General features: G+C 38.2%; 1 long non-coding RNA gene across 1 annotated transcript; it reads left to right on the top strand.

Moving 5' to 3' along the window:
- Positions 1-2,902: 2,902 nt before the first annotated feature.
- On the top strand, positions 2,903-3,922 carry LOC138879478 (uncharacterized). Its single transcript, XR_011402695.1, has 2 exons — positions 2,903-2,972; positions 3,729-3,922. It is a non-coding gene; the product is annotated as an uncharacterized lncRNA (long non-coding RNA).
- Positions 3,923-11,892: the final 7,970 nt, after the last annotated feature.

The raw sequence follows: 11,892 nt of genomic DNA, 5'->3' as shown, positions 1-11,892 counted from the left end.
CAACCTGTTAGCCAAATCTTAAGAGTTAGGATCCATTGTGGATCAGGTTATGACCTGAGCAGCAATTTGAATACTGTCAGGCCATGAGTCTTAACTCAAACACATAGAAGGGAATAGGGGGTAGGGATTCACAATAGAAACAGGTGCAGGGAAAGAACATACTTATCATAAATCACTAAACATGAGCAGTAAAGTAAACAGGATTGCAGAAAACTATAAATAAGCACATAGGGGTGAGGCAAAAACATTAAATCAGAACATACCAGTTTCAGGGGAAAACAAGTAAAAACAGTAGTCTTAGGAAAAGCCAAGTTGCAGGCCAAGCAATTTCAAAAGATCTCAAGCAAAAGCAGAGTGTTGAAAGAGTATTGAATTCAAAGCAATATTGCTAGTGTGCAAGTATTCAATTGGAGTTAAGGACTGGTAGTGTGTAGGTCATGTGAGCTGAAGGTGTAAGGTGTCTTAAAAGTGCAGAAGGGCAGTCCTTTTTATAGTGCAGAAATCAAGTAAAAAAGGCAAGGAAATATCATTGAAATCAACCTCCCTTTGGTTAAGGGATTCTGATTTCAACAGGTAAAACTTAGTTAAGGAAATAAGTTTTAATTAAAACTTTTTCAAAGATCACAAAAAGGGGTAAGTACATAGAAGTTATTTAAGGAAAACAATCAACGACATACGGTTTGTGCCAAATATGGCAAAGGAATCAATCAAACAGCTATGAAACCAAAATTACAAGTTCAATTTGAAGAAAATCAGTGACAATTCATCAGCCTTATTAAAGGGACTTCAGAATCAATCACTTAATTGGTGAAAACTTTTGAAAGAGGAATTTCTTGTATATAAAGCACATAGATCAAGCAAAAGGAATCGTCAGGTTTCTTAGAAAAAGAGTCTAACATTGAAAGTCTTAGAGCCACAAGCAAAAGGGATTCGAGTTCAGTTACAGACTCATAGTGAGTCTGAAAGCCTAGGGTCCCAAAGTGGAACCCTAATACCACTTGCCAAAGAAACCCCCAAATCCTAGGGTTTCAAATTGAGTCAGACAATGGAGATGAGAAGGCAAGCCACTTGAGAGAGGCTCAGAAGTCTTTTCCAAAGACTTATGAGAGACAAACACACACGATAGAAAGAACACTGATTCAAAGTCATGAGAACATGCTCGAGAAAACTTGGAATTTAAACAAGTTCAGAAGAAAGAGATGATACGAGCTTTAAACAAAAGTAGATGAAATATGCTTAGCAGGAACACAAACAGAACTCAGTAAAATGAACAAAATCAAAGAACTCTACCATAAACACATATAACAAAGAATAAGGATTAACAACACAGATTAACATGAGAGCATAAGAGTGACAGCAAAAATAGAAGAGTCTCGCATAATATAAAAGAAACAAGAGAGCAAACTCATGCATAGGAGAAAAGAAAACATAGGAGCCTAACATAGATAAACACACATAAAGAAAGAATGGAAAGAATCAGAAAGATATTTGAAGAAACTTTTTCAGAAACCCTAAATTCGAAATTGAATGATTTTAAAAAGGAAATTTGGGGAAAACCTTTAAAATGTCAAATAGAGCCCAGACATATCACAGATCTACGAAAATAGGTGGGTACAAAACCTCAGACGGCTTAGATATGCAGAGAAAACCATAGTAATGAGAAAGGCTTGAGGAAAGTCAGATCCTAAGTCGAAAAGACTCATATTGCTTTAACATGCCAGAATAATGGCCGGAGAAACCATAGATCTACAGATCTGAGAAAGATCTGAAGAAGGCCACTGAAGTCGGGCTTCAAACCTTGAATAGCTTAGGTCTTATGGTGAGAAAGGATGAGTACAGACCGTCCATGGCCGGAGACGCCATGGATTCCGGTGGAATCATGGCGAGATAAGGTGGGAAATGATTAGGATTTCAGAGAGGTTCGAGAGAGTTTGAGAGACGAAGAGGGTTCAAAGGCGGCATCTCAGGTGAAATGAATTAGGTTAAGGGTGGTTTGGGAATTAAAAAAAGGAAAGGGGAGTTTATGGCCGTTGCTCAAAATGATCAACGGCCTGGATCAAAGGGGAGCTGGGTGAGTTTTTAAATCGGGTGAGGGGTCGGGTAATTTAATGATTGGGTTGGTTTAATTTGGGGGCGGAATTGGGTCAAATTGAGGGCCAAAATTGAAAGGTGAAAGGGTTGTAATTTAAATAGAAATGGGCTACGTGTTAAATAGCCTATTTTCCCTTTTTATTTTATAAAAATAGTAATAATAATTTTAAAAGTAAATTAAAAACACTGAGCCAAAATATACTATATAAATATTAATTTAAAAATACTGGAAATAATGTTATAATTATAAAATGCTACTAATCGTGAAATAGGCTATAATTGCAATTACATGCAATTTTGCTTAAAAATACCAAATAGATTTGTAAAAAATATACAAAAATCACCTTAATTATATTTTGGTGTAAATATGAGAATAAAATAATTTATTTACCAAGATTATAATCTTGGGAATAATTATTGGATTTTGTACTACTAAAAATAGACAATAAATTGATTTTAAAATCTTAAAAATTAGGAAAAAATACCAAAACTCTTGGGCATACTTATAATTTATGTACATGCTATTTTGAAAGTATTTTATATATAAAAATACATAGGGAAAAATTGGGTATCAACACTAATTAGAGACCTTTGAGTGATAATTTGAGGGACCATTTGAGGTTTTGGTATTTTTGGTATGACTAAACTCGTGAGAGTGTGCAGATTCGGGAAATGTAAACTTTACCTGATTCCGAGATGGGGCCAAAGGGGCGTTTTGGTCATTTTACCTAATTTCGCATATTAGCTTAGAATTTCTTTGTAGAATCTGTTACTTGAAGTGTTATTTACTTTATGAAATTGAATTGAATAGATTTGGGCTATTTGGAGTCAAGTACTAATGGCAAAGAGCAAGGTTTCAGATTGAATTGAGCTGGTTCGAGGTAAGTGGCTTGTCTAACCTTGTGTGGGGGACCTTCCCCTTAGGATTTGGTATATTTGATAATTGTGTTGTTTTTTCCTGTTTTATACTACTTGCAATTTAAGCCTGTTTTTATCTTAGAAAAAACATGTTTAATTGACTTAATTGCTTATTTGCCTAAACTGCCTTAATTGCATTATGTGAAGCATGTTAGGTTAGAATTACCCGTTTTACTTGGTAAAAAATTGAGCTTAATTGAGTATTCCTTGTGTTGTTGCTGTGTGTTTTACTTTGGGACTACGGGACGACATCCCGGGAGATCCCCTGCACGTATTTATGATTTGAGCTGAGGTGCGGGATACCGAGAGATCCCTAGAACGTATATTGAGGATACCAAGAGATCCTCGGGATACCAAGAGATCCCTAGCATATATTGAGGATACCGAGAGATCCTCGGGATACCAAGAGATCCCTGGCATATAGTGAGGGTACTAAGAGACTGAGAGATCCTCAGTTATTATCCTTGTGAAGAATAGTATATCTTTGTGATTGTTTTTGCCTCAATTTCAGTTATTGAGTTCCTTATATTCCTGTATTAAATTCTTATTGTTAGCTTTCAACTGTACTGCTTACCTTATCTTGTCATACTTTATATTTTTATTTATCTCAGTAGGTCCCTGACCTTCCTCGTCACTATCCGATCGAGGTTAGGCTTGGCACTTACTGAGTACCGATGTGGTGTACTCATGCCCTTTCTGTCCATGTTTTTCATGTGCAGATCCAAGTACATCCACTCAGTCCTATCACCCTTGAGGCTAGGCGACTGTTCCAGAGACTTTGAGGTATATCTGCCATGTCCGCAGACCGAGGAGTCCCTTTCCATTCTATCTTGTAGTGATAGCCCTTCTATCTTTTCTGTTGATGTAGACATTCCGGAGTTAGAGCATTTTTTTATATTCGTAGCTTGAGATTCATGGGTTTTCAGGTTTTGGGAAAATATATTAGTTTTTGAGAGTTAATATTGTGTATACCGAGCGACACTTTTAAACTCTGTTTTATTACTCTATTTCTATTTTAAATTATTTTCTTCCGCAAATTGATTTATCTTCCGCATTTTAGGCTTACCTACTCGTGGAGAATAGGTGTTGTCACGATGGTTCACGGAGGGTGAACCGGGGTAATGACAATTTATATACAGTCTTACAATGATCTCATGCCTATAATATGTCTGAGAAGATTTACAACGAACAAGGTTCAGTGTTTCACTTTTGAATAATCAAAGAGCAAGCTTGCAACAAGGTAAGTCAATCTAAAAAAGATACTTCGATTGAATGTTATTTATTGGTTTGGTCGCCACTCGCCAGTGAAAGGTCTTTTGCTACTATTTTGGGTTGTGACTGGATCCACTTTCTGCTAATGTTTCTGGATGCAGTTGAAGCCACTTATGCTGCTGCTTCTTGGATGTTACTACAAACACCTTTAAAGTTGCTTTGGATGCGGTTGGAACTACTTTTGTTGCTCTTTTTCTAGATGCTGCTGTAGTCATTTTTTGTTGTTGTACTATTAGGTTAGTCCAGCTGGTTACACATCAAACTCTTTAGTACTTTTAACTTCTAAGATCCAGGTCCTTTCATTTTTGTTTTCTTCTGTATATGCTCTGTGTTCTCTGGCTTTAGTTTCGAGCAGTCTTACTAATGATACTTAGTATCAAAATCAAACCATAATATCCCTTGAAAACAACTATCGCAACTAGGGGTTGAAAGGGGTATGCTATGCAGCTCTTTTGTGGGTCTGCCATTTTCCCGTCATTATATCTCTGTACAATAACAACGTAATCAATAAGCTTGTAAAGATCTATTGGATTTACATTGAAAAGCTCTTCTTGACTGTATTGTTATGGTAGCATCAAGGTATTCTCGCTATATGAAGTGCGAGTACTTGACAAAAGGTTCTTTTTCATCCACAAAAACGCTAACTTAAAGCAGCAGTTTAGAAATGTGAAAAATACTAACCTAATAAAGGCACAAATATCAGTCGATCTCTAAACACTTAAATCTGAAAGCATTTTATTCCTCCACCTCCTTCACTTTATTGTTAGCCTTATTCACCCTTTCTCTGTGTCTTTTTGTAATTCTTATGATAATATTTTCTCTTGTAAGGTTAAGAGCAACATAGTTAATATTTGTTACTCTTCTCCTCTTGGTAAAAGGTACTATCATGGTTTACTATATGATTGTTGGTCAAATTTCATCCTTTCTGCTTCAAGATTGTGAGTATTTGTTAGCTCTAACAAGGAGGTAAAGGTAGTACAAAAGCTTAAGCTTTTTGCTTTTTGTTATTTCCTTCAAGAAAGCTCTTTTACTCTTACCTTGTTCAAGCCATTTTGAGATTGAGAGCTTTTGGCTTGATAAAAACAATTAATGGTTTACAAAATCAGTATTTAAAGGCTAGAATTGTAATTTTGATAGATAGGTAAGGCTGAACAAATATGAATAGCATGTTCCTTTTACCCTGTCTCTGGTACTTGTGTCTGTTTGAATTTGCCTGCACATAGATGAGCTATATCTTTTGTTGTCCAAACATTGTTAGATTTGGTGAAACTATTGATCTTATAGAATTAATTGGGTTAAATACTCAGAAAAGGTTCTGATAGTATATTTCGCATGCTCCGTTATGCTTAACTCTCTTAAATTACTTTGCCTTTTTGGTTTTTCCAAATTGAATCTGTTGAGATTCATGAAGGCTGCTACCATTTGAATGTGTCCTCTTTTCTTCCACCTTGACCGCTCGACACCTTCACTTTGACAGATGTCTATTGTCTTGCTTCTTTGTTTCAGGTGATGTTTGGTTAAAAAAATAATTAAGAAGAAGGCACTGAGCTTCAGCCGAAAAGTATTTTCAGATGCCTGCAAGAATCTGAAAAAATGTACATTTTGGACTTTAAGCATCTGCTAATATGATGCTACCATAGAGATAAAGAATGTATATTTTGATCCAAAATGTATATAAATAATATCCAGCAACTAGTATGCCTGTAGTGTTGCTTATCTAATTAGATACTAACTTACATGCATCAATTTTTATTATCAGCCCTTTCACACAAAACCAAGTAATATTGGGCTCGTGCTGGCACGGGCAATAACCACCTATTAAAGTATAAACACTGGATTTTCGTTAGAGTTTTTCAATGAAGAATCTATTTTGTAAATTCTTTTTTGTATTTGATATTCGAATAAAATAAATAATTTACTCTTAATAGTATAATATCATAGTACTACAACAACAAACCAAGTCATTTCCCACAAGTTAGATGGGAGGCAAGATGTACGCAACATTACCTCTACATTAAAAGGGCAGAGGTTGTTTCTGATAGAATGATGAAAAAAAGAGTAATGGCAACAAGTAGGAACAATAACAAGATAAAAAAGAGGGAAGCCAAAAAAGTAGTTAAACTCTAGGTAGTAATAGCAATCTATAAATAAAAGAATATCATACTAACACTAATTCTAGCGAACTAAGTAAGACAAAGAAAAACGCTCGACTACCTACTAGCCTTCTACTCTAATTTTCGACCTCCACACCCTCCTATCTAGGTCCATGTCCTCAGTCAGCTCTAGCTGTGCCATGTACCGCCTAATAAGCTCTCCCCAAGACTTTTTAGGCCTACCTTTATCCCTCATGATACTCACCAGGGCTAACCTCTCACACTTCCTAACTGGGGATTCTATACTTCTCTTCTTAACATGCTCAAACCATCTCAACCTCGCCTCCCGCATTTTATCCTCCATAGGGGCCACTCCAACCTTATCCCAAATAACTTCATTCCTAATCCTATCTAACCTGGTATACTCACACATTCACCTTAACATCTTCATTTCAGCTACTTTTATCTTTTGGACATGAGAGTTCTTGACATGCCAACACTTTGCTCCAAACAACATAGTCGGTCTAACTACTACCTTATAGAACATACCTTTAAGTTTCAACAGCACATTCTTATCACACAAGACACCGGAAGTAAGCCTCCACTTCATCCAACTTGCTCTGATACAATGCATGACATCCTCATAAATCTTCCTGTTACCTTGTATTATAGATCCAAGGTACTTAAAATTGTCTCTTCTAGGGATGACTTTTGTATCAAGCCTCACATTCATGACCGCTTCCTAGGTAAGTTCGCTGAACTTGCATTTAAAATACTCCGTCTTGGTCATACTCGGCTTGAAACCTTTAGACTTAAGACTCTGTCTCCACCTCCAGTCTATCATCAACACATTCTTGTGTCTTGTCAATCATAATATATCATCCGCAAATAACGTACATCACGGTACCTCCCCTTGAATGTGTTGCATCAATGCGTCCATCGCCAAGGAAAATAAAAACGGGCTAAGGGCTGATCCCTGATGCAACACCATCACAATCGGGAAATATTTTGAGTCTCCTCCCGTTGTACTCACCCATGTCTTAGATTTATCATACATGTCCTTAATCATTCTACTGTAGGCTACAGGCACACCTTTAGCCTCTAAACACCTCCATAGAACCTATCTAGGGCCTTTATCGTATGCTTTCTCTAGGTCAATGAACACCATATGCAAGTCCTTCTTTATTGTCCTATACTACTCCATCAATTTCCTCACCAGATGAATGGTTTCCGTAGTCGAACGACCCGGCATGAAACCAAACTGGTTCTTAAAATAGACACACTCCTCCTCACCCACCCTTCCACTACCCTCTCCCAAACATTCATCGTATGATTTAACAGCTTGATACCCCTATTGTTATTGCAGTTATGGATATCACCCTTGTTCTTGTAAAACGATATCATCGTACTCCACCTTCATTTATCAGGCATCCTTTTTGTCCTAAAAATGACGTTGAACAACCTAGAGAGCCATTCCAAGCCTACCTTACCCTCACTTTCCTAGAATTCTACTGGGATCTCGTCTGGTCCAATTGCTCTATCCCTGCCCATTCTACGCATCGTCCCCTCAACCTCTCCCACACTTATGTGCCTACAGTATCCAAAGTCCCGATGACTCCCGGAGTGCTCCAGATCACCCAGCACAATTTCCATATCCCACCTCCCCCATATTCAAGAGTTTATTGAAGTATGACTGCTACCTCCGACTAATCTGTGCCTCATCTATTAGCACTCTACCCTCCTCATTTTTTATACACTTCACTTGATCCAGATCATGATCCTTCATTTCTCTCACTTTGGCCAGCATGTACAGCTTCTTATCCCCGTCTCTCTCCCTGTCATGACCCAATTTCTCCTTCTGTGAACTATTGTGATGGCACCTAGTCTCTACGACTGGGTAAGCCTAACACTTTGCGGAAATGAAACCAAAAACATTAACCTTAACTACTAATAGTAAAAAATATCTAATAATTAACTGAATACCACTCGGCATATACAATTACCACCTCTGAAAAGTACGAAACAATTCCCAAAATCTGTAACACCGCAAGTCACAAGCTACTAAGAAGTCTTAACTGTTCTATATATCATTTCTACAGAAATAAGGAAAAATGAACATAGGGGAATACAGGGGGACTCCGAGAATCTACGGGCGCAGGCAGATGTACCTTGAAGTCTCCAATAAGAAGCAGCAACTGCAACTAGTGATGAGGATGGTAAGATGAACCTGGATCTGCACACGAAAAACATGTGCAGGAAAGGGCGTGAGTACACCACAACGGTGCCCAATAAGTGCCAAGCCTAACCTCAGTCGAGTAGTGACGAGATCAGATCAGGGCCCTACTGGTATAAATATAATAAAATAATATAGAACGAGATAACACAGTCAAAATAAATATGAAAATCTAACAGGAATATGACCAAAGAAAGACACAACTCAGAATATATAGATAACAACAGGGGATCTCCCGAGATACCGTCTCGTAGTCCCAAACTTAAATGTGTAGGGGGATCTTCCAAAATACCATTCTGTAATCCCAAAGTAAATATACAGAACAGAGGAATCTCCCAGAATACTGTTCCGTAGTCCCAAAGTAAATATGCAGTATAGGGGATCTTCTAGATGTAGGTCAACCAATAGAAATAACAGTTACAGCAAGAAAACCTACAGTTTAGACTAAGTTCAAGTAAAAAAAAGCAAGTAATTTCACTAAACGTGCTGCATAGAGTTCAAATAGGCAGTTAAAACACGTAGGCATGCTATTCTAACTAAACAGGATAGTTGCCTATGCTAGTGTAGTTCAAATAAGGAGAAACAGGTTATGACTTAGTGAAAAACGAGATTTTATAACAAATAACCCATATACGTACTCGTCACCTCACATACACGACGCTCACATATCAAAACAATACCAAATCCTAAGGGGAGTTCCCCTACACAAGGTTAGGCAAGCCATTTACCTAGAACCAAGCTCCAATCAATCCGTTATAATGCTCTTTCCACAACTATCTGAACTCCGAATGGCCCAAATCTAGCCAAAGCCAATTACATAACATAAATATAACTACAAGAAACTAATATAACTAGAAATCAAAGCTAAGGCAAGAAATTGGAAAATCACCCAAAAAGCCTCCCTGAGCCCACATCTCGGAATCGGGTAAAACTCACAAAATACGAACACCCATTCAGTCACGAGTCTAGCCATACCAAATTTACTCAAATTCGATACCAAAATCTCGATCAAATCCCAAAGTTTGATCTAAGAACTCTTCTTAATATTTCCTAATTTTTCACCCCAAATTCGATTAAATGATAAAATGAATGATAGATTAATGGGATATAGCAAAAACCAAGTTAAGAATCAGTACAGAATTGATATCTCTGAAAATCCCTCAAAATCTCGTCCAAATCCGAGCTCCCGAACTCAAGTTTAGATAAAAAAAATGACTAACCCTCGCTTTTGAAAAGTTTATACTGTCTGCCCAGATTTTCTTCTTCGCGAATGCGGCCGCTCTCTCGCGTTCGCGTAGGGCAAAACTTTACTGATAAAAAATCCCTCTTACGCAAATGCGAAGGTCCTCTCACGAACGCGTACTTTCTATTTCCTGAAGCTTCGCGAACGCGACCTCCACTACACGAACGCGTAGAAAAATCCATTGAGGTCCCAGCTGATCCATTTCCTCAACGCAAACGCGATGTCCTTCACGCGTTCCCAATACACTGATGGAATAAACTTCGAGAACGCATCCCTAAATTCGCGAACGTGAAGAGCAACTTCCCCTCTTGTCCCAGGTCCTCTTCGCGAACGCATGACCTCCTCGCGAAAGCGTAGAAGGAAACTAGAGATGGAGTCTCCAGCAAAATCTGCAATAATTTTCTTAAGTCCAAAGGTTCGTTAACCACCCGAAATCAACCCGAGGCCCCCGGGACCTCAACCAAACATACCAACAAGTCCTAAAACATCATACGAACTTAGTCGAGGCCCTCAAATCACGTCAACAATACTAAAATCACGAATCACCCTCCAATTCAAACTTAGAGAACTTGAAACTCAAAAAATTTCCACAACCGACACCGAAACCTATCAAATCACGTTCGAATTCCCTTAAATTTTGTGCACAAGTCATATTCGACATTACGGACGTATTCTAACTTCCGAAATCGTAATCCGACCCCGATATCAAAAATTCCACTACCGATCCAAAACTCTAAAAATTCAACTTTCACCATTTCAAGCCTAAATGAGCTACGGGCCTCTAAAACACAATCCGGACACGCCCCTTGTCACACCTCCTTTTTCCCTAACGAAGCGGGAGTTTTTTCAATTTAAGTGACATTAATCTATATGGGATTATTTATTTATTTCAGAGTCGCCACTTGAGATAATTATGACGTCCCTAGTCACCGGTTTATTTTTGTCACGGCCCCAAATGTCCGGTCGTGATGGCGCCTATCACAATACTAGGCAAGCCAACCCAATCAAATATCCACAGTAAATTTCTTTTAAAAAAATGTTTTTCTAACATTAATTAAGTCTCAATTTTTCATAAGAAATATCTAAATCACTGAAATGTACGGAAAACAGTAAAACATCAACCAACACAGCCCACGATCTGGTGTCACGAGACGAGAGCCTCTAAATATAACTAGTCTGACTGTCTATTACATAATAAGTCTAAAAATACGGAAAACAAGGATAGGAAGGAGGAAAGTAGGGTTGCGAACGCTGTGCAGCTACCTTGCAGTCTCCGATAAGCTCCAAAAATGTTGGGGACCCTCACTCTACCGCTCGGGCACCTGGATCTGCACACAAGGTGCAGGGAGTAACGTGAGTACGCCAACTCAGTAAGTAACTAGAGTAAATAAGGTCTGAGTGCAGTGACGAGTAGTTAAAAATCATAAATAAGAGTACACAATAGAGTATCACATCAAACTCAACAGTTCAAAAGTCAGTTACTTCGTAAAACTTCAATTTCAATTGAAATACTTTGAAATCATTTACTTAGCAGCTTTCAACAGAGGCTCATTTTAAAATAAGAGTGAAATCAGCAAGGATATCATAAATGGGCCCCTCCGGCAAGGTATCACTCATAAATATAGCCTTTCGGGCAAGCCTCTCAATCACTCGTGACTCAGCTCTCATCACTTAGTGCTCACACTCAGCACTCAGGCTCAATAATATCTCATAATAGTAATAATCATAATAACCGTTGCGGCGTGCAACCCGATCCATAGTTTATAGTCGACTATGCTCACTGGGGGTGTACAGACTCCGGAGGGGCTCCTACAACCCAAACGTCATATTGCTGCGGCACGCAACCCGATTCAATATATATACTGCTGCGGCATGCAGCCCGATCCATATAAGTATCGCTACGGCTTGCAGCCTGATCCATAATATATACTTATAATACTACTGCGGCGTGCAGCCCGATCCGTAATATTTACAATCCTCACCATTAGGTCCTCAACCTCTCTTAATCATTAACCTCACAACCACTCGGGCATAACAGTGGA

Source organism: Nicotiana sylvestris, chromosome 1 (genome assembly GCF_000393655.2).
Source record: "Nicotiana sylvestris chromosome 1, ASM39365v2, whole genome shotgun sequence".
In the NCBI taxonomy this organism is placed as follows: domain Eukaryota; kingdom Viridiplantae; phylum Streptophyta; class Magnoliopsida; order Solanales; family Solanaceae; genus Nicotiana; species Nicotiana sylvestris.
The sequence above is the reverse complement of the archived record's forward strand: the minus strand, read 5'-3'. Positions and strand labels throughout refer to the sequence as shown.